The sequence below is a fragment of the Prionailurus viverrinus genome, chromosome D4 (genome assembly GCF_022837055.1).
Source record: "Prionailurus viverrinus isolate Anna chromosome D4, UM_Priviv_1.0, whole genome shotgun sequence".
NCBI lineage: Eukaryota > Metazoa > Chordata > Mammalia > Carnivora > Felidae > Prionailurus > Prionailurus viverrinus.
The window spans coordinates 80,001,267-80,024,378 of record NC_062573.1 but is presented as its reverse complement, the minus strand read 5'-3'; the positions used below and the strand labels follow the sequence as shown (position 1 = coordinate 80,024,378).

At 38.8% G+C, this 23,112-nt stretch overlaps 1 protein-coding gene across 12 annotated transcripts in view; it reads left to right on the top strand.

Annotated features, from left to right (window-relative positions):
* RFX3 (regulatory factor X3) overlaps positions 1-23,112 on the top strand; it is a 288,688-nt gene that overhangs the window by 144,840 nt on the left and 120,736 nt on the right. The gene's annotated exons all lie outside the window — the stretch shown is intronic.

The window sequence follows — 23,112 nt, the reverse complement described above, 5'->3', positions numbered from 1 at the left end:
TGCAGATTGAAGATAGCACACGTAATTGCAGAAACAACGAAGGTAGCAGAATGAACGCTTCCCTAATTCTCTGATAGTCACAGAGCAAATATGTGTTTAGACAGCTCAGAGTTGTCTCCATAAGTTCCTAGTACTAAGATTTTCGACATAAATCTTAGCGATGAACCTCTCACCTAAGTATGTATTATGCCATGAGATTAACTACTGAAGTTGCCTCAATTAACAGGACACTTCAATATTTGATCTTCAGCGTTTTATTGTATAATTTCCATTTTTCTGTATGTTTTACTAAATGTATCCTTCTAATATGATAGAATATGTATGTGATTTATAAAGAAATTGTTTTTAAGAGTGAAAAATGATTTAAAAGCTTGGAAGCTTCCGAACTAAAATCTTGCCACCATAGCTATCTTTCCAGGAAGATGTCGTTTACATGTGACAAGATTCACCATTTAAGTGCACAGATTGGTGGTTTTTGACAAATACTTGTATACTTGTGTAGACATCATCACAATCAAAATATAGAACATTTTCATCACCCCAAAGGGCTCCCTTGTGCCTCTCTTTGTGCTCAGTCGCTCCCCTCCCCCACTCCTCCCTCCAGTAAAATACTGATCTTCTGTCATTTAGATTGTTTTTTTCTTTACTAGTTTTTCTAATACATGAGATCATAAAACATCCACTCCTTTGTGTCTGGTCTCTTTCATTCAGCATAATGCTTTGGAGATTCAATCCATGTTCCTGTGTCTGTTAGTGGCTTATTCCTTCCCACCGATGAATAACTGTCCATTATAACAATGTATCACAGCTTGCTCATCCTTTCACCTGTTGTTGAAGATTTAGTTTGTTTCCTGTTTTGTACATTCATAGATTAAGTCTTTACGTGGACGTATGTTTTTGTTTCTCTTGGGTAGAGACCTAGAGGTAGAGTTGTTGGGTCACACAGTGGGTGTTTAACATTGTGAGAGCCGGCCATACTGTGTTCCAAAGTGGTTACACCATTTGATATTTCTACCAAAAGTCTCCAAAGAGTTCTGGTTGCTTGACGTTCTTATAAAACTTGGAATTGTTAATGTTTTTAATATTAGCCATGCTAGTGAGTTATGTAGTGGTATCTTACTGAGCTTGCAATTTGCATTTATCACATGACTAATGATGTTGAGAATCTTATGTGCCTCTTCGCCAGCTATATATATATTAATACTTTTAATATTTTAATACTCTACTGGTGGTTTATTATTCTTCCATTTCTACTTTCATTTAAACCCACAAATATAAAATTTGCCTCCAATTAAATGGATTTCTAAAATAAACTTAGATGAGTTCAAATTTTTTTTTAAAAAAATTTAAGTTAAAACCCAGGGGAATAAGAAAAGAGAAAATCTAATGATAAATTAACTCATTAATCTAATGATAAATTAGGTCAGGTTATACATTTTCAGTAAGAAATAACCAGAATTATACAACAAAATGACATGGAATGACTTCTTTAACTTTAGAAAAACTCTCATCAGCTTGTATTGAGAAACTTGAGAATTTATGAGTAGACGGTATGCTAATCCAAATCCATTTAAGAAACATGGGGTGATTGCAGTGTATCATGGGCAGAGGTAGACAAGATAAACGGACTACAGCATGATGAGGTCCTCCTCACCGGGATATAGAATCAAGGTAGAGTAGCGGACATGGACCTCTCATCCTGACACAGGCGTGACCGTGAGAGGCTCACGATGTTATTCTGCCCTTCATTCTGACCGGGAATTAACGGCCTTCAAAGTGGAGATGACAGCTTTGCAGAGAGATTAATGGTAATCTTCAATCTGCAGAACTTTGTATTCGGCCTCAAGTTTTCCAACATGTAGGTAGTATTTTAGGGAATCTCTGTAGTATCATGTAGAATCATGAGTAAGTTTTAGCCACTGAAGCTCGTTCCTTGCATCATAGAGATTAATGGTTGTAATACACCTCCTGCAATTATTGTGCATAACATTTATGGGATAAATAATTTTTGTTCTAATTTTGTTCATGACCCTTGTATCACGACCATGATAAATTACATAACTGTGATTAATCCTCATTCAGAGACTGTGGACCCAAAAGAGATCTGGAAAGTCCTCTAGTCCTGTGGGGTTTTTTAACCTGTATTTTTTAAACTTTCATTTGCAGAAAAACAAGCATAACTTAAAATCTAACATCTTAACCATTTTTAAGTGTGCAGTTCAATGTCGCTAAGTTACCTTCATATTATTGTGTCTCAACTCATCTTGCAAAACTGAAGTTCATTACCCATTAAACAACTCCCCGTTTCCGCTGGTATCCCCTATTCTATGTCCCTATGAATCTGACTCTTCTAGACACCCAAATAAGGGGAGTCATATAGCGTTTGTCTCTTTGTGATTGGTTTATTTCCCTTAGCATAATGTCCTCAAGGTGACCCATGTTGGAGCGTTGTCAGAATTTCCTGTCCCTTTAAGGTTGAATAATATTCCTCTGCATGCATATACCACATTTCGTTTATCCATTCATCTGTCAAAAGACACTTGGAATCGAGTGTGAATCAAAGTTCACTATTCACTAGTGTGAATAGTGCTGTTATGAACATGGGTGTGCAAGGATCTCTTTGAGACCCTGCTTTCGGTTCTTTTCAGCATATACCCAGAAGCGGAATTGTTGGGGATGCCTGGCTGGCTCTTAGGAGCTGCTGTGCTGTTTTCCTTAGTGGCTATACCATTTTACATCCCTATCAACAGTACACGAGGATTTTCCAGTTTCTCCACATCCTTATCAACCTGTGTTTTCTCCACGTGTTTTGAGAGTACCCATGCCAATAAGTGCAAGATGGTACCCATAGTTTTTGGAAGTCAGTTTTTATTACTTTTTTTATTTTGGAGAGAGAGCGCGAGACCAAACATGAGTAGGGAAGAGGGACAGAAGGACGAGGAAGAGAGAGAGGGAGAAACTCAAGCAGACTCCATGCTGAGTGTGGAGCCCAAAATGGGGCTAGATCCCATGACCCTGGGATCATGACCTGAGCCGAAATCGGAAGTCGGGCACTCAACTGGCTGAGCTATCCAGGTGCCCCTTGAAGTCTGTAAATTTTTCTTTCTTTTCTAGTCTGTTTCCTACCCTTTCCCTTCCTTCTTTCCTCTCTACCTATTTCCCTCTCTTGCTACCATGTCTGTCTGTCCCTCCTCCTCTTCCATCTAGCAAACCCATCGATATGTAAGATGGAACTTTCTAGAACTGCTTTGAAGGAATCGGACTGGGAATCTTACGGCTTCCCTTTTGCTCACCGCATTTATTCCTGCAGTGGCCAGAAGGAGAAGAGAAGAAAAACAGGAATCCATTTTGACTTTCTTTTTTTAATTTTTGTTTATTATGTTTCTTTATTTTTGAGAGGCAGAGAGAGACAGAGCGTGAGTGGGGGAGGAGCAGAGAGAGAGGGAAACACAGAATCCAAAGCAGGCTCCAGGCTCCAAGCTGTCAGTACAGAGCCTGATGCGAGGCTCAAACTCATGAATCATGAGATCATGACTTGAGCTGAAGTCAGACGCTCAACTGACCTAGCCACCCCAGCACCCCATTTTTTTAAATTTTCTTTTCTTTTTTCTTTTTTCTTTCTTTTTTTTTTTTTTTTTTTACATTGTGACTTTCTTATTTTAAGGTTCAGGAAACTGAGGTCCAGAAAAATGAAGGACTTGCCCACCACCACACAGATAATGAAGACTACAATTCCTTACTCTTAATTTAAGTTTCTGAAATTATATAGGGGCCAGAGAAATCTTGAGAGATCTCTGATAAATTTCTCCAAGTAAGATTGTGAATGAGCTCTCTCAATGTTATCTATTCCATAGCTTAATAGTTTCTGAAGTGTGCAATGTATCTTTCCATTGGGATATGAAGTGATATTATGTGGTCTGAGACGGTAAGATAGACTGCGGGTCGTTCTGCAAAAGAGATTTAAAAAAACATTGAATCAGAATGAGGAAATTGTTCCCCCTTTACATTTTCTGTCGCTCACTCGAAGTAATCAACAAGGTGAGTTTGGTCAGTATATCTGTAATATCTCACAAATAGTTGCTAACCTTCCCCTACTCCCACAGTCACACATAAAAAAACAACAAAAGTCGGGGCGCCTGGGTGGCTCAGTCAGTTAAGCGGCCGACTTCGGCTCAGGTCATGATCTCGCGGTCCGTGAGTTTGAGCCCCGCGTCGGGCTCTGTGCTGACAGCTCAGAGCCTGGAGCCTGTTTCAGATTCTGTGTCTCCCTCTCTCTGACCCTCCCCTGTTCATGCTCTGTCTCTCTCTGTCTCAAAAATAAACGTTAAAAAAAAAATTAAAAAAAAATAAATGACTATTTGGATATTATTTATTTTGAGTGTATTATAATAATAAAAATTGGAAGAGAGAAGTTTTCCATTTCTTTTTGAGCTGTAAAAGTTTTTCAAGAAATTTAAAAATTAAGGAACCACTAAAACTATTAACTGTATTTTTTAAAAATGGGTGGTACATTGAAACAACATATACGTGGCCTTAGTTTGGGTTCGAGAGAAGCAGACTCCGTTACAAAAATTTCAGTGCTAGTCGTTTATTTGGGAGATGATTCCTGGAAATGCCAGTAGGATATTGGGAAAGCGAACCAGGGAAGGAATTGATCCAATACAGATTTTACTCTTATACGTGTCCCAACTGCAGATGACTGGAAACGGGTCACAGCAAGGCAGTCTGGGAGCCAGTGTTTTGCCACATCTGAGAGTGATTCCGCCCGAGGGAAGAGAAGCCTGGAGTTTAGGATATAGTTTTTCTATCCTAAAAAGGTTAAGGAGAACTTCCTTAACTCCTCACAGCAGGTGTTAGTAGCCTGACATTTCTGGCGGAGTGCAGGGGGCCAGAGAGGATACTAAGGGTCTGAGAAATCTCTCGGGCAAAGAGAGGCTGTAGTGTAAAGTTAGACCACGGTGCATCGAATTGGTAACGGTGGGCACCTGTGAACACGGGGTACGCGACACTTGCCATACAGGCTACGCGTGGATTGCAAAAAGGACTACCTTTGGTAATTTCTGCTGTGGCTGAACATTTTCAGAGTTTTGGACTTCACAGCCATATTTGTTAGTAGGCTCAAAGGTTCTGAAACCACAAGGGAAGTTTTTCTTGGGACCTAACCATAGCTCTCCTAGTTGCTGCTTGGTTTTATCTTCTTAGCTCCTTTTCTTCCTGGGCAGAGAGCACTGAAGGTCTGTGTGCAGAGTACCGCTTCAGCTAGATGAATAAAGGCTGTTATTAATTCCCACCCCAGCCTTCTGTTCCCTACAAACCCAAATTATTTTAGGCTTTCTTTGTGAAGTCATTTTCCAATCACTTAGTAATTTATATTATTCGTTCCTGGACTTTCTCCAACTTCTCTTCATCTTGCTTAAGTTGATGAGCCTATTTTCCCTAACTGCTTTTTCAAGATAATACATTTATTGAAGTCTTATATAATTTAAGTTTCTGGCCACATGTAAAACTGCCTAGTTTATTAATCATTTACCCTCTCTTGAATAGTAATTTAAATGATTTTAGTTATACAAATTACTGAAATTATCCCCAAAGTCATAGCATATCTGTATCAATTATTTGATAGTTATTATGATGTATTTTAGAGTTGTGTTAGTGGAAACACTGATTTAATCCTAAGTACTTTGCTCTAATAGAAGTTAAAATTAAACCACTGGAATTAACTGCGATGCTGAAGAAATTGAATTGGTTACATTATTTGTAAGTATCCAAATTTATTTGCTTTGTCTCATTAACTCCATTGGCCAAAAAAAAAAAAAAAAAAAGTACTGTGTTGCTGGCGTTACAAGAGAAACATCTGACAAAACGAAAGCTACTATAGATTGTGAACAGGAACTCTGATGTTTGGAGAACTCATCCCTGGTAGCAGCTAGAAATACCCCGTTTCATTGTTGTATATGCTGTAACAATAACTAGAATGACTTCGCCTCTAATTGGTTTCTTCCTTAAGCTGAGTAAAATAATTCAGTAATTATTTTTGCTTTGCTAAAAATAGAATTCATTTTATGTTAAAACATAATAATTTGAAGAGCCTTTGTTTAATTAGATTCTTGGTCATTATTCCCACAGATGTTTTACAGTATTGTTGTGACCACATATCATTATGAGAAACTTGATAAATTATTGTTTCACTTTTCTGGGGAAAACACTCTTCCCCCTAAATACATATACACACACACACACACACACACACACACACACACGCACGCATGCCAGAATTACTTATCTGGACATTGTAAAATAAAGCCTCTATTCTGTTTGCAATTAATTGCATTCTATAAGTGTATTTCATATCTAATAGAGAGCAGTGGTATTTTATATACATATGTTTTTTGTCTTTGAGTTTTTAGTGAGCTACAGTGTATTTACAGTGAGATACACAGACCTTAAGACACAGGTCCGTGTCTATGAGAAGTGATTGTATCCATCCGACCTACACTCTGATCAAGGTATAGGACATTTTTATCATCCCACAAGTTTTCCTGGCCTGTCCCCAGTATGTCTCTGTCTTACTCTACCCTCCCCCACCCCAGTCCAAGAAGCAAGCACTGTTCTAATTCACAGATTACCCATTAATAAATTTTGTTTCATTTCTTAAAAACTATGTACCTCATAAAAGAAACTGACAGTTTATTTGAAGAAATAAAATTTATTATTTACTTATTTATTTGAAGAAATTGAAGACTTGAACTACTGATTAGGTAAAAGCTGAACATTGATTTCATGATTCGAAAAAGCTGTCATGAAAAATATATGGTAATTCCTAATGTTCTTTACTTTTTGACTTTTTAAATGTTTCCTAATTTGGATTAACATTGAATTGACTCCTACATTCAGCCTACACACACACACTCACTAACTTTCTGGGATCACTTAATACGTTTTTGACCGTTTCAAATGCCCAGCTGGCCGTTAAAACAAAACGAAACAAAACAAAACAAAACAAAAAGCCAACTTGTCCATAAACCTAACTGCTCATGGATTCAGCCCCAAATTATTCATCATCTGTTTCTGTGATCCATATATCTTTAGTGATTTGTTCTTGAGGTCAAGTGTTTTTGCCTCTCTGCTCCTGTAAACGTGGTAGGGAATCTCATGGGCCGTCAGTACTCCCAGGGACCCACCTTTTTACTGGTACAGGAGCAACCCTTTCATGCTAGAATTTTATTGTATTTTTTTCTCCTATTCCAATGAATTCCTTAAAATAGCATAGGGATGGAGCTATTAACTGAGAAAGTCATGAAGGAAGGAAAATGAAACCCCTTTCGTTAGGAGTAGTAAGAGAACTTGATTGTTCTGTTCCCTTCTCTACCGTCTTCCCCTTTGTTTTCCTCCCCACTTTGCCTGTGGGACTTTTCTCCGTCCTGGTTGTTCCTTGGTAGCTCAGAGCTGTTTGGTGAATTTCAGTTTGCGCCTGTCTCCTTTCCTCCAACGAATGCTTACTGGGGATTTACGGTGTACCGGGCATTGTGACAGGTGATACAGAAGGCAACAGACGTCGTTCCTGTCTTCGTGGGCTTTCCTTAGCCCATAAAATCGCCCCTCTCTTCTCTACGTCAGAACCAGCATTGTTTTTGCAGGGAAGTGAGTTATATAAGATGTAAATGGATGACAAAGCATGAGATTTAAATTGTAAACTACAGTGCCTGAGGAGTTGGGAAAAGTAATAGCTCAAAAAAGTCATTGTCCCTCGTGAGGTTCCAGGCAGGTTTGGCTGGCAAGTGGGAGATAGATTTTAGCGTGGCTGGCTTTCCTGAGGATGGTCAAGTCAACTGCAGACCTGTTCTACCAAAACGCAGGGACACCTTGGTAGTTAGATCAACAATACCTTTTGTTTACTGAGTTTGAAAACCATCAAAACAAATCAGTTCAGTAAACAAGATCCTTGTCTATCCTGCTGATAAGACCATCTGTCAGAGCTCCAAGAAAGATACTGCTTCCTAAGTATATCACTACAATTCTCTTACTTCTGTTTCAAAAAAATTAGGATTTTGAGAAGAGTAATAGCAGACAAGTCAATAATTTTGAAAACCTATTTTAACTAAGAGAATCAACTTCCAGTTCTCACAAGTAGCTCGTCGTTATTCCGTATTAGAACCTTTTCTCATTTTTAAGTATTTCTTTCTGTGTTTACTTTTCTTATTTTTTTTCATTCTAAAACTTACTGTGTTGTTATCAATTCTCTGGAAATTGAAATCATCATTTTTCATATTCACTGTTACCTTTTATTTTGCTTTACCTTATTCATTCCTTTGTCTGAAACGTTTTACACGAGCGCTACACGCAACCCGTTTCATTGAAGAGGACAGGAATAGAATAGGAGCCTGCAGACAGACGTAGGCAAGCTTACCTTATTTTCAGTCTAGCCATGGGGGACCATTGTAAATTTTCTTTCAAGGTATCTTTTTAAAAATTATATAATTCAGGGGCGCCTGGGTGGCTCAGTCGGTTAAGTGTCCGACTTCGACTCAGGTCATGATCTCACCGTCCGTGAGTTCGAGCCCTGCGTCGGGCTCTGTGCTGACAGCTCAGAGCCTGGAGCCTGTTTTGGATTCTGTGTCTCCCTCTCTCTGACCCTCCCTCGTTCATGCTCTGGCTCTCTCTGTCTCAAAAATAAATAAACGTTAAAAAAATTTTATTTTTAATTACATAATTCAGCTTTCTATCAGTTCAGATTTCTCTAAGCCGATTCTGGTATTTCTTAAGAGTATGGAGAGTTTTCGAAATTTAATGTATTATGTGAAAACTTGCATTTTCCCTTAAGAACAAAAGATGAACAATGTTTATATGAGTTTATATGAGGTATATATAATGAGTTATATGAGTTTATAAGAGTGGAATTGAGATTGTTATCAATCACCATTTTACCAAAATGTATTTTTCTTTAAACATTATGGTCAGCACATATTTGGAGATAAATACTGAAATAACCCTAGTTATTGTACATATCCTGACCTTTCATGAAATAGATTTGGGATCCTAGGGTTTGATAATACTTATTATTTTCCTAAAATTTTATTCTGTGCTTTACCCGATAATTTTTTTGCCCTTTGATATCTTTGGTTTTGATTAACTCTGTATCTTAAATATTCGAAGGTTTTGAGGAAGAACTAGGCTTTAATTTCCCCAACGCCTTAAAATTCAGAGGAAATTAGAGATTTAGGTTGAAATATATGTTGGTCTTATTTAGGGAATAACATGACACTATAAGCCAGGAAAGGGGAAGTGCTTCTGAGTGTATTTCGTATCTTCCTGGGAATCCTGAAAACTCACGGAGGTGAATGACGGTGGTAACAATTGCCTTGAAGTCTATCTGGACTCTACTAGTTTTCTCTTGCTGTGTCACGAATTACTCATTTAGTGGCTTAAAGCACTTCCGCTTACGATCTCATGATTTTCTGTAGGTCGGAAGTCTGAGTGGACTCGACTAGGTTCTCCGTTCTCGGTCTTACGGGACTGAAGTTACGGTGTCATGTTGGGCTTTTATCTAGAGATCTCGGGGAAGAATTGACTTCCACGCTCATTCAGGTCGTTGGCAGAATTTATTTCCTTACTTTGAGCTGTGGGACTGAGGTCTCTGTTTTCCTGCTGGCTGTCACCTGGGGTCCACTCTCCCTTCCCAGAGGTGGCCTGCATTGCTTCTCTGCTTACATCTGCACAGCAACAGTCACATGGCCAGGCCATCCCTGCGTTGACTTTCTGACTTTCCTCTTCGGCCATCAGCCAGGGAAGCCCTCCACTTACTTTAAGGGCTCCTGAGGCCAGATCAGTTCTACTTTATTTTGAGCTCAACGGTGCCATATAACATAACATAATCACAGGAGAGATGCCTCACCATATTCATGAGCTCCAGGGATGTGGGACTGGAATCTGAGGGTGGGAACATTTTTGGAACCTTGCCGGCCACCGCACTCTGCATTAGTCTTCATAGGAGCTCACGCGTAACCAGCCAGCTGGGGTGAAGCATGTAGCTCACATGTGAAGGGCCATTAACATGAAGACCTCCGTTCTCTAATGAGATACAATTCAGTATAATCCAGCTGGAACACAGAGCAGGGTTTTTCCTGAAACGTGAAAATCTGATTATAAAGCTAATGGAAAAGAATATACACGAGAATAGCCCAGAAAATTTGGCAAAAAGGAAAGCACTGGGGAAAGAATTCGTTCTACCTGATCTCAGAAAGCTGTCACAGAGCTGTAGTAATAAAAACTGAGTGGTGACAGATGAGGAGTACATAGGCAGATCTATGTATAAATGAGAACTTTGTTCCTGATTAATATATTATTTCAAATAATAAATGGATTGTGCCATAAATGGTGTTGAGGAAAATTGGGTATCTGGAAAAAAAAAACCACAACAAAGTCCTACCTCTATATTAATATCCAAAATAGATTGTAGAACTAATCAGTTTGAAAATGACAAAGCCGATACAACCAAAAACAGGAAGTAGTTTTTCATAATCTTCGAAAGGGGAAGATCATCTCATGTGGAACATAAAACATCACAAGGCTTCTAGGAGAAAGGTTGATTTTGCCAAGTTAATGAACACCATTAAAGAAGTTTAAGGGAAAAAAAGATGAGAAATACAGGCAAATAAAAATGTCATTTCTTTGTAAGACTTTATTTTTAAGCACTCTCTATACCCAATGTGGGGCTGGAACTCACAACCCTGAGATCAAGAGTCACATGCTCTCCCTACTGAGCCAGCCAGGCGCCCCCCCAAACTCCATAATCTTTAACGAGTCCTGTAAATCATTACGGGAAGACAAACAATGCAGTAGATAAATGAGCAAAGAATATCAATAGGCTGTTCACAGAACATGGAAAACAATGGCCAGTAAACATATGGAGAGATCCACCCCACAGAATGTTTGACAAAAACCAGGTGCAGTCTTTCTTTCTAGTGCTTTTTCATGTTAGGAAAAAAAAGTTACCTAAATGGTCATCACTAGTCGAGTGATTAAATCAGTTGAGCTCTATCTATACTATGGTGTACTTGTGAAACTCATAAAAATAGTTGTGCCTGCGTGTGTATTCAGACACGCATACACACACACTTGGGAAGAGCTCCAAGACGTATTGTTAAGTGAAGAAAAGCCAGTAGCTGGAAAACACATCATATGTCACCTGCTTCGTATATGTATTCTCCAACCAGAACATCCCATGTCAGAGACAAAATGTTCAGGTAGCTATTTCCCCTTATATTCAGGTTGGACCCTGTGCATATTCTGAGCATTGAATTGTCAGCAAAAGTGACATGTACTCTTTGTGAGGCAAGACATTTAGGAGCTGTGATTCCCCCTCTGTGATCTCTCACCTCCTGCAAGGCTGTATCAGGATGATAAAAGGACACAAGGAGAGAACTTGGGTTAACCGAGGTCTCTCAATGACCTTGGGAGCCACGCCTCTTCCGCCCTCTGCGGGCTGGGTAATTTAGGGGTTAAAGCGCTTAGATTTAGGTATTGTCTGTTGGTACAGTTAGTGTTAACTGTCCTGGTCAGGACAGAGACATGTCTACACATGAGGTGTATTTAGGGTCCGAGGATTGGAGAGATGCATGCTGTCCCATGGTTGGTCCTTATCTCCTGGAAGGGGACTGGCAGGAAGTGAGTGCGGGCATAAAACAGAAGGCGATCACATTTTACCGTGATGATTTTGTTATTGTATGACCCTTAGGAAATTGTTGTTATTTACAACTTTTATTATAAAAATATTGGGATAGGGTCGCCTGGGTGGCTCAATCGGCTGAGCATCTGACTCTCCTTTTAGTCTCAGGTCATGATCCCAAGGTTGTGGGATTGAGCCCCCTATTGGGCTCCATGCTGAGCATGATTCTTTCCCTGTGTCCCTCTCCCTCTGCCCTTCTCCCTGGCTTGTGCTCTCTCTCTCAAAATTTTTTTAAAATAAATGCACGCATACATATATGTACATAAACAAATTGGATTAACTAAAATGCGATATTGCCAAAAAGTAGATGATGTACCCACCACTTGCCTCAACAGTAACTTGACTCCTGCTATGGTAGAATTATGACTGGTACTCATTCTGTTTAGGGACGTAGGTTAACTAATAAGTTGGTACAATGGAGTAACTAATTCTGTTTTAGTTCATGTATGAAATGTAAATCTCTCTAAAGTGGAAAGTCCTTTGATATTACTGCCTTTATTAAGAGTATGATTTATAGCGTGCATTTGTTTTGTCTTTTGCAAACTGCCTCAGGGTTTTGCTCCATCCCGAGTCTGATATATATATATATATATTAAAATTTTTTTAACGTTTATTTATTATTGAGAGACAGAGAGAGACAGACCGTGAGCAAGGGAGGGGCAGAGAGAGAGGGAGACACAGAATCTGAAGCAGCCTCCAGGCTCCGAGCCGTCAGCACAGATCCCGACGTGGGGCTCAAACTCACGGACCGCAAGATCGTGACCTGAGCCGAAGTCGGACGCTTAACTGACTGAGCCACCCAGGCGCCCCTATGTATATATTTTTTACTTCCTAGTTTTCTATAAAATCACTTAAATGAATTCATTTAAAAAGAAACTCTTACATTTCTGTGTAAAGTGAAAAAGTAGTATCTCTTGACGTAAATGGAATAAAGTAAATATGAAATGGCATCATATGATTGGACTGGCTGCTCTTGTTTGACAGTAACCAACACCAAAGCTCACTGTCCTTTAAAAAGAGTGAGATTAAGTGTCACAAGTGGTAGAGACTGAGACGTTTTCCTGATCCGAGTGATTTAAAGATCATTGAAAATGGAGTAAGCTCTTAGCGGGTATGGTTCATAATTATTTAATGCCTTGCCTCTGTACCACCAGGGTCATTAAACCCGCAGGAAACACAAATGTGAGGAAAGAATTCAAGGATTGGAGTCACTGCTGCCTGTCATTGATCACGTCTTCGGGTTATCACCATGTCTTTGTATTTACGGTACCACTTATTAAACGGGGATAAAAATGCCTGTGACCTTTATGTCATCTCAGGAGTTTGGTGAGGATCCAGTGAAATGCTGTGCATATCACTATTAATGGTCTCAGCACCAGCTTAGCAACCATCTATAACTAAGAAGTTCTGTTAACTCAGGTCACACCGCTTCGGCTCGCAACACTTAAGAACTCATTCTCCTAATTCCCAGCACTCCCTCCCAGGGGAGTGAGCATCCCTACTCCTGGAAAGAAGCATCATTATCATAGACACCCAGAGCAAGTATGAATCTGTATCTTTGTGTTTGCACCAGAAAATACATCGAAAGTGCATATTCTAAACTTGATTTCAGTGGAAGTAGATCTTCTGATGGCGCTGCCTACGTTTACTGATATTTTATGTTTCTGTAGTTTCATTTATTACAAGAAAGACCGGAGGATCTTTCTGGTTCAAAGGCCTCTCCTAATGCTGCCGTAAAGTCAGTAAATTTGGTGTCCTTAGCTCATTTGCTCTTTCTGGTCACCAGGCTATTATTTAGTAAATTCCTCCCCCCCTGGAAATTATTACTTTGTTTAGTAGAATCTTAGTATCCGTGAGGCCTGCTGGGCCCCAAGGGAAATAATGTTTAAGACAGTGTTGTAATCATAATAAAAAAGTGTTCCTCAAGCAAAAACAAACTCATAAATATGGAGAACTGGTGGTTGCCAGAGGCAAGGGGGCGGGGGATGGGCAAAATGGGGGAAGGGGAGAGAGAGATACAGGTTTCCGGTACTTATGGAATAAGTGAGTCACGGGGATGAAAGGCACAGCACAGGGAATATAGTCAATGATATGGTCATAGGATTGTACCATATCACGTGGTAACAGCACTTTTGGTGGGCCTAGCATGACTGCAGACTTGTCGAATCTCTAGGTCGTATACCTGAAACTAACGTAACATTGCGCGTCAACTCTGCTTTGAGAAAAATTAATTGATAATTAATTAATTAAATTGAAAAAGAAAGTGTCCTCTACCCGTAGGAAGTAGCTGTTACATTCTTCCTTTTGACTCACAAAAACAGGTTGATATATTGCATGTAAGATCCATCGAGTATGTCATTGAGAAATTGTTCTAAAGTAAATTTGTTCTGAGTCGCCTCCCTCCTCCCAGAAACACTCTCCGGCCTTTGGAAACTTGCTTTACCCCTCTCCAGTAGCTTCTGCTCTTTGCTACTAGTCAGATATGTGATTGTTTGGGAGATCCATCATAGACAGTCGGGGATGATTGAACTAATTCACTCCAAATTGAGTCCCCTATTGTCATATCATCAGAAGTGCGGGCAGGACTGTATTTACCACTACTTGAGTGTTCATATGATTCTACTTGAAGTCCAAGTATAACAATAATTCTTACATTTTCCTAACAACTTGTAGTTGCCCGTAGCAACCATGCAGTTTGGTAAAAATTCCTATAAAGCTAAAGTTTCATGTTGAAGCCTAGCCCTGTTGAAGAAGTAGGCTTTGTAATGTTTATTGGATTCAAATGTGCTCGATCATTTATTTACTGTAAGTCTACTACGAGAGAAAACGATATCCCAAAATCTGAGTGTTTCTGAAAAACAGAAGAAGCTACACAGTTTGTAAGTGAGAGAGTCAAGTAACACAGGGCCAGTGAGTGAGTTTACAGTGTAAGTCAACAGATTCCATTTTGTAGGTAAAATGAATTCTGTCATTTAAATTACTACCACCCTGTTTTCCAGTAGTTCAGGTTCACTGCATTCTTTGATGTGGCAGGGCTTCCTTTCCTAGAAGATCTGTGGTCCTCATTGACTATTGCAGAAGAACTTGGTGAACAAATGTTAAAGATCTAGGGAAACTTCTTGTTTTTCTCAGTAAACCCAATGAGAGAGATTTAAGTGACATTTTTCCCCCCAGTCTGTCCTGTCACTTAACCATGTTCACTGTGATCCTGTTATAAACCTCTTTTACTTGCAAATCATTTTGAACATTCATGATATTTGTAGGGTTCTTCCTTGCAAGATGTAGTAAATAGCCCTGTTGACATCTCCTTTTTAACTTACTTTTAACCAAGACTAAAGAAAATGGTTTCAGGTTCCTGATTTCTGTTTTCCTTACCTGTGTGTGTTAAGGAAATTAGTTTTTCCCTTACACTCTTTCTTTCCTTGAGCCTTCCCGTCTAGCATACCCACACCGTGCTCTCTCAACTTTATGACTTATCTTTTCTCAGTCCCTTCAATTCCCGACAGTTTTACCGGTCCAGAAATACTGAATGAGTTCTGTCACTTCTCTTTCCTCACAAGGTTGCTTTTCTAATTGATTCTCTGCCACTACTCTGGATGTCTTACTCTTCCCTACTGTCCTTTTTTATTAATAGCTGTTTCGATGTGGATTCTTTTCCTTCTGTTTCACCTTGGTCACTCACATAGCATCCTGTAACGTCGCTACTCTAATATCCCATGTTTTTAATCCGCTAAGAGCTCTTGCACATCTCTTGTGGGTCTTTTAAAGACATCTTAATGCGGTTTTTGACAGTTCTCGTATAGATCTTCCCTGACTTACGATGGGGTTACATGCACGTAAAACGCATCATAAGTCGAAAATATCCTAAGTCAGATATGAGTTTAAGACACCTAACCTACCAGACATCGTTAGCCCAGCCTGCCTTAAGTATACCCAGAACACTTACATGAGCCTACAATTGAACAAAGTCCTCTAACATGAAACCTGCATTATAAGAAAGTGTTGACTGCTTTATCATGTAGCATATTGAGTGCACTGAAATTGAAAAGTAGGGGGACGCTTGGGTGGCTCTGTTGTTTAAGCATCCGACTTCAGCTCAGGTCATGATCTCGCGGTTTGTGAGCTCAAGCCCCACATCTGGCTCTGTGCTGACAGGTCAGAACCTGGAGCCTGCTTCGGATTCTGTATCTCCCTCTTTCTCTGCCCCTCCCCTGCTCATTCATTCTCTCTCTCTCTCTCTCTCTCTCTCTCTCTCTCTCTCCTCTCTCTCAAATAAGTAAATAAACATTAAAAAAATTTTTTTAAAAAGAAAAGCAGAATAGGTGTTGGGTATGGAATGGCGAATGTATCAGTTTACCCCCATGATCGTGTGGCCGACAGGACTGCAGCCACCCTGCCCAGAGTCACGAGAAAGCATGGTAGCACTTATCTTGAGCCCGGGACAAGACTGAAATTGAAAATTCAAAGTATGGTTTCTACTGAGTGCCTATTGCCTATTGGATCGTCATAAGTCTAGGAGGACCGCCTGTGCTAAGGTTTGCAGTGTTTGGTCCCAACCAAGTGTATAAGGAATGCTCTTAGAAAGGCAGTGAACATCTTGACAGAACAAAGACATTTTTACGAAGAAATTACTGTTATTCTTAGCTGACCAATAAGCTTAACAATTAAAAATGATTTCATTTACTATCGAAAATGATTTGTTTTGAAGTGTGATTCATTTTATTATTAATTTTTTTGAAGCACATCCAAAGCAACATCTTGTATAAATTTGTCCGCAAAATATACCAACTGATTCTGTCGAAATTTTCCTGTGGTTTGTACTTTGTTTTGGTATTCACTTCTTGATAAATAATAAGAATTACAAAAATGTACAAAACTAAGCAAGTTCATGTGTGAATAGTAATAAGAGGCGCTTCCATTTAAATGTGTATCAGTAGGATACAGGGGTAAGTTGCTTAATTCATGTAGTGTCTATGAATGTAAATCTATTGTTGCATATATTTATATTTTAGGGGAGTTTTCCCCCCTTCGTTTGACAGAGAATGTTTAAATTTCTGGTAGAGAATGCTGTAGTTAGACCTCATTACTGCCAACATTCTGGTGTACTAGGTAACCTTTCAGAAATTAGCTCAAGGTCAATTCTATTCATTGAACAGTTCACTATAGAAATAGTTCATTGTTCCTACTAATTCTACCTTGTCCATCTCTTTGCAGTTCACATTTTCACCTCTTTGTTGTTCATCACAATTCGAAAGTGGTGAAAAACATTTGTCTTTGGAAATGCAACTGAATTTCTTTTGAGAAAGACAGTGAAGTTAAAAGACAATTAATTTCCTGTAGAATTTATTTGATCATCTTTTTCCTTTCCCCAAGAACGTTGATACGGTAGGCAGTAAAAGGTGACATTTAATAGACTTCACCAAGATGAATGGAAAATACCTTACTGGGAATGGTGATGAAATGCTTGTAGGATGCTGGTTTCCCCATCTTTTTTTTTTTTAATTTTTTTAATGTTTATATTTATTTTTGAGACAGAGAGAGACAGACCCTGAGTGGGGGAGGGGCAGAGAGAGGGAGACACAAGAATCCAAAGCAGGCTCCAGGCTCTGAGCTGTTGGCACAGCTGAGTTGTCGTGGGGCTCGAACTCAGGAGTTTGTGAGATTATGACCCGAGCTGACGTTCAACCCACTGAGCCACCCAGTCACCCTGGTATTTTGTCTTTAAAGGACTTTCTCCATTTAATCCAAGTAGTTGAATTTGTTGACATTAAGTTGTCTTTATTATCCATTTTTCTTTTTGTCTATCGGGTGCATTTCCTCTTTCATTCCTAGTATCCATAGTTTGTCTTCTTTACTTTTCTCCTAAAACTACTTTCATGTTTAAAATTTCATTGATTTTTTTTCTACTGTTTTTCAGGTGTCTGTTTCATTGACTGTTTGCCCTTTATTTCCTTTCTCCTCCTTACTGAAGTTTAATTTGTTCTTTATTTTCTAGCGTCTTCAAGTTGAAACTTTAGATCTATTACATTGGAGATTTTTTTCCCCTAATAAAAATAGGTAAAACTATAAATTTCCCTTGATGCCTAGCTGTACCTGCACTCCACAGCTTTCCATGGATTGTATTTTCATCATCATTCAACTGCAAATAGTTTTAAATTTCTCTCGTGAGTTTTCTCTGTGACTCTGTAGGCTAAAGTGTATTTTTTGTTCTTCATATACATCTTTTGAGTGTTTTCCACATACCTTTCCATCATTGACTTCAAATTGAATTCTTCTTTTGCTCAAAGAATTTACTCTCTTGCTTTAATTCTTTTAGATTTGTTAGGGTTTGTTTTCTTTTTCAGCATTCCAGCTTTCATGCTTCCTACTCACATACACTAGCAAGCGTGAGTATCTCACTGCTATTCTGTGGATGCCCGTGTGAAAGCCATTAGGTCAGGTCGGTTGATGACTTGAGTGTCCTTCCTGATTTTCTGTCTTTCTTGTCAACTGTGGAGAGAAGGATGTTGAAATCTCCAGTTGTGACTGTGGGTTGCCTATTTCTCCTTTCAATTCTCTCTGGTTTTCTTCATGTGTTTTGAAACTCTGTTCTTAGATGCAAACACAGGATATTTCTTCTTGAGAATTTTATGGATGAAATAGTCCTCTTTATCTTCAGTTATTTTCTTTGTCTGGAAATCTACCTTGGCTGATACTAATAGAACTGCTCCATTTTTCTTATGATTGCTCTTTGCAGAGTTTATCTTTTCTGTATTCTTTTGGGTTTTTTTTTTTAACCTTTCTGTCTCTGTATGTCTAAAGTGTGTTCTGATGGAGAGCATATAGTTGGGTTTCACACGTCTACCTATTCTGACAATCGAGATTCAAAAGGGGAATATTGACTATGATTATCAATATGGTTGCATTTAATTCTAGCATCTTGTTATTTTTTTCCTGTTTGTTCCATTTGTTCTTCCATTTCCTCTGCTTCTGCCTTCTCTTGGATGCATTAAATGTTTTTCACTATTACATTTCATCTCCACTGTTGGCTATACTATTTTTTAAATTTAATAGTTGTTCCAGGATTTTTGGTACTTATCGTAGTTTGTCATAACCTGTGTTCATGTAACATTATACCACTTAACATAAAGAATATTACGAAAGCCTATTTTCGTTTCCCTCTTCTGTCCTTTGTGCTATTTTAGTGATACATACATTTCACTTCTACATCTGTGGCGAACTCCATTACACGTTGTTATTATATTTACATAGTCAGTTATATTTTATAGAAATTAAAAGATGAGGAAACAAAGGAGAAACACTTTAATTTGCCTGCAAACCTGTTACATCTAGTGACCCTCATTTCCTTTGTATAGACCCCAGTTTCCATCTGTTTTATTTTTCTTCAGCTCTAAAAACTTCCTTTGTCATTAGCTGCACCGGAGGTCGGTCTGCTGGAGAGGAATTTGCTCAGCTTTTGCCTGAAACAAGGTTTCCGCTTCATTTTGGTGGGACACCTCCCTGGCTATGGAAGTCTAGGTTGAGATTTTTTCTCCTCACGCCTTTAAAGATGTCATTTGGCTTGTGCGTGCGTTATTTCTAACTGGGGATCTTCCACTCCTCCTCATATGTGATGTCCTGTTTACAATGTGTCCTTTTCCTGCCTGCTTAAAAATTTCTCTCCTTACAATTGATTTCTAGCACTTTTATTATTTATTTATTTAAAGTATTTTTTTTTTTAATGCTTATTTACTTGAGAGAGAGAGAGAGAGCAGAGTGCAAGCAGGGGAGGGACAGAGAGAGAGAAAGAGAGGGAGACACAGAATCCAAAGCAGGTTCCAGGCTCCGAGCTGTCAGCACAGAGCCTGACGCGGGGCTTGAACTCACAAACCGCGAGATCATCACCCGAACCAGAGTTGGACGCTCAATTGACCGAGCCACCCAGGCGCCCCTATTTCTAACACTTTTAGTGGTGATATACTTTGAAGTGGTTTTCTTTGTCTATATATTTGTGCATAGTGAGCTTAGATCTGCGTGTTTACAGTTTGAATCAAATATGGAAAAGTTTCTGCTGCTCTTTCTTCAACTTACATTTTCTGTTCTTCTTCTGTGACTCCAAATGCAGTATGTTTGACCATTTCATGTTGTCCCATTGTTCACTGATTCTCTGTTCCTCATTTCTTTTTTTTGTCTCTCTTCTTCATGGAAGATAGTTTTTATTGCTAGATTTTCAAATTGGTCTTTGCCTCTGCATTATATAGTCTGCTCTTAAACCCGGTGAGTGAATTTTTCTCTTCAGATATTATGTCTTTCAACTTGTACTTTTCAGTATTCTACTTGGTTCCGCATAGCTTCTTTCTTTTTTTCTCATCATATTTGTGCTTTCCTTTAAATCTTTTCTATTTATAACTATCTTAAAGTCTCTGCCCCTTCCTCTCTTTCATTTCTATATCTGTTTCTTTCTTTTTAAAAAATTTTTTTTAATGTTTATTTATTTTTTGAGACAGAGAGAGACAGAGCATGAACGGGGGAGGGTCACAGAGAGAGGGAGACGTAGAAACCGAAGCAGGCTCCAGGCCCTGAGCTGTCAGCACAGCACCCGATGCGGGGCTCGAACTCACGGACCGTGAGATCATGACCTGAGCTGAAGTCAGACGCTTAACTGACTGAGCCATCCAGGCACCCCTCTATATCTGTTTCTATTGATTGATTTTTTTTTTCTCCTATTTGTAGGTCACATTTTCCTGCTCCTTCCCATGTCTAGTAATTTTTTATTGGGTACTAGACATTTTGATTCTTCTAGTTTTGTATGTCTGGATTTTGCTGTCTTCCTTTTAAAGCTTTAAACTTTGTTTTGTATCGGCAGTTAAGTGAATCACCTGGATCTTTTCAAGGCTTATTTCTCGGTTTTATTAAGATGGCCCTGAAGTAGTCTTACTCTAGAGCTAGTTAAGCCCGACTACTAGGGCTTTGCTCTTCTGGTGTTTCTACAGAATGCCCTGGATGTTCAATAAGGTCACCTCACTCTGTCTGGTTAGAACCTGAATATCTCTGTGCCCTACATGTGTGCATTTTCATATTCAGCATCAGACTTGAGGCGATCTCTTTCAGTATTTCTGGATCTCTTTCTCTGCTTAATGTGTTCTCTGCTGGTGCTCCCAAATTTCAGCTGCCCCAACCTCCCCAGTTCTGATAGCTGTCTCCTCCCCTTAGTGAGATCACAGTGCTCTACTTGGTTCCTCCCTTCCCGCTCAGCAGTCTGGGAAATGCCTCCATTTCAAAAGCTGGGATCGTTAAAGGGTGACCTTGTTTGTTTCTCTACTTTTGAAGGATCACGCTGTTATGATGTCTTTTCTCAAATGACTGAAAACATTGTTTTACATATTGTGTCCAGCTTCCTTCTTGTTTGGTGTGGGGAGGGCATTTCTAATAGTATTTATTTCATCATAGCCAGAATTGGAAGTCCTTCTTCCACATACTGATTGATGTATTTTATATATTATGTATGAAACATAGGAATTCATTTTCATTTTACAATTTCCAAGAGTAATATAAATATGCAGAATAAAAGACGCTAGTTACCTCACTTCTCCCGTCTCATTTTATGTCACTCAACAGAGTAACCATTTTTGGGAGTTTGATGTGAATCCTTGCTGTTTTCCTTTATATACTTGTATAAATTTATATATGCATGTCCACACAAATTAGATATATGCATATTTTTAAACATAAAGAAATTCTGCAAGCTTTGTTTTGCAATGTACTTTTTTTATGTGATAACATGTTAGAGCTCTTACATATCAATTTGAATCCGGTTTTGTTTTTTAACATTAGCCATATAGTCTACAGAAGGGTTTTCTTCTAATTAATCACTCTGCTTTTCAGACATTGAGGTTTTCCCTTCTAACTTTTTGCTCTTATAAACAGTATCTTTTAATAATACTGTCCAGCAACTTTTCCGTGGGTAAATAGACATAGAAATAGACGAAATCACAGAGTTTTCAAATGGTTTGTCTGTTTGTAAATTGCCTTCCTAAGCAGTTTTTACATATTTACATTACTCCTAACTACTAGGAGCCAGGCTGTTGGAAGAGAAGGTTGCTTCTAGATCTAGGACAGAAAATGTAAGAGATAAGTCTAGAATATCTTATCACAGCAGAAAGCAAGGGAGGTAAGAAAGATTACTGTGATCATGTCACGAGATCCAGAATCCGGTTTGAAGGGACTACCATGGGTCAAGAGAAGGGACAAGTTACCGCTCCCCCTCCCCCCACACCAAAACCCTGGTGTGATTGAAAAACATCAGATATGCTTAACAGCCAAGAATCATGAAGATACAGACCAAACCGCCCCCAAACCACATTGCTTACCTTGGAAGGGAGCGATAAATCCTTATTCTGAGTACTGCTAAGAAGAAGAATCGAGTATTTATCTTCTTCCTATACGAACCTTCTTTCAAAGCAACCAGATAATTAATGAGGGGAATTTCTTTATGGAAGTCTACTAATACATGAAGAAGGAATAATAGAATCAGACTACCAAAGTTATAGCCTTTATGAATTGCAAAACTAGCCCTAGAAAACGATCATCAGTGGCTACTAATATTGTCAGGTAAAACATGAAGAGGATGAGTGGATGTAGCTGACCACACCTGACCCCACCGAGTATATGTCACACTGCGGAAGGAGAGACAGCCAGTTGTCAGCACCTGATGTGACGTGATAGGCAGTACACAGCTTTTCAAATATTGAACCCGTGCAAGGCCCTCAGTCTAACTACCAGTTTATAGGTCATATGGGAGATAGAGGAATTTATTAAATGACACCTCAGGGATGCTATCAGCCAAGTGTTGAATTCTAGAAATTCTGCAAGACAAATAATCCAGTTTCTTCAATAAGTAATAGTCAAGGATAAGAAGGATGGGAGATTGTTAGAGATTAGAGGAGAACGAGAGGAAATATAAACCAAATATAATCTGCAGACCTTGTTTGGATCCTGACTTGAGCAAACCCAAGTGAAATTTTAAAATGAAAATGAATTTCTATGTTACATATCTAATATACAAAATACAGTTTATACATTACAGTTGGGTTTGCTCAAGTTGGAATAGTTAGAATCTAACAATGACTGGATTTTAGATGATATCCTAGAATTGTTAATGTTTTATATGTAATACTAGTATCGTGTTCATGTTAAAAATAGCCCTTCTCTCTCAGAAGCCAAATGAAATCTTTTACAGTGAAGTGATAAAAATCTCTGCACTTGCTTTTAAATAATCCTATAAGGGGTTAAAAGGGGAGGGCTGGTAGCAGTTATTTATCTTGATGAGCCCAGCGGGTTTATGGTAGTATTTTTTCTACATTTGAGTGTATGAAATTTGCCGTCGTGAATTATTTCATTTTATCTTT